Source organism: Penaeus monodon, chromosome 20 (assembly GCF_015228065.2).
Source record: "Penaeus monodon isolate SGIC_2016 chromosome 20, NSTDA_Pmon_1, whole genome shotgun sequence".
Taxonomy (NCBI): Eukaryota; Metazoa; Arthropoda; class Malacostraca; order Decapoda; family Penaeidae; genus Penaeus; species Penaeus monodon.
The window spans coordinates 37,310,548-37,311,236 of record NC_051405.1 but is presented as its reverse complement, the minus strand read 5'-3'; the positions used below and the strand labels follow the sequence as shown (position 1 = coordinate 37,311,236).

Sequence of the window (689 nt, the reverse complement as noted above, 5' to 3'; positions counted from 1 at the left end):
ACGTCCCATAGGCCTTGAGGAGGCGGCCAGGAGTGGAAGGAAAAGGGAATAAACGTCGGAAGTGAAGCGATGGTAGCGAGGATGTCGGTGAGGGTAGGTCGGTGTGACGGCCCCGGCGCCCCGGCGAGCTTCCTGCAGGTGGCTGATCGTCACGACAGTTCGTGATCGTCCTGTGCATGATAACTTGCTTGAAGCTTGTTTGGTATTCGGTCTCAGGAACCTTCGCCTGACCAAGGAAAAGACTGTGTTTCCCTGTTGCCTCAGGGCGGTTTGTTACGTTTTTATATACGGTTCTTTGACTCCGAAGATACTGAATCACTCTTGTTCAATTTTTTATCTCTCTGAACATTTTTCATTCTTATTTTCGATTTGAATACTTACAATTACCGAACCTGCTCTTCCCCCATTGTGTATGAGAATTGCTACGCTCTCGTAATTGCTTCCTCTAACCAAGCAGCCATTCATTTTTCTCCTGTAAAACCGATTTTCCTTCGTGATGCCTCGACCAGGAGGAAACGGCTCTTGAGAGGAAAGCACACATTCCTCACGGAAAAGCCTCCTTCTGCGCCCAAGTGAGTGCCGCCCTCTCGCCCTTCTCCCGCCCGCCCTTCTGCGTCTCCGGCGCCCTTCTCGCTGACCGACGCTCCAGGAGGAGTCCTTTTTCATGATTTCTGTGCATGGTGTCCCCT

General features: G+C 51.4%; 1 protein-coding gene across 3 annotated transcripts in view; it reads left to right on the top strand.

The window, feature by feature from the left end:
* Positions 1-689, top strand: part of LOC119585791 (protein stoned-A-like) — a 53,700-nt gene that overhangs the window by 28,547 nt on the left and 24,464 nt on the right. Inside the window, exon 1 of one of the 3 annotated variants that reach the window (XM_037934511.1) lies at positions 8-138. The exons of the other annotated variants lie outside the window; for them this stretch is intronic. The gene's annotated coding sequence lies outside the window, so the exon portion shown is untranslated. Of the gene's footprint in view, positions 1-7; positions 139-689 lie in introns of those variants that run through there. 3 annotated transcript variants of the gene reach the window in all.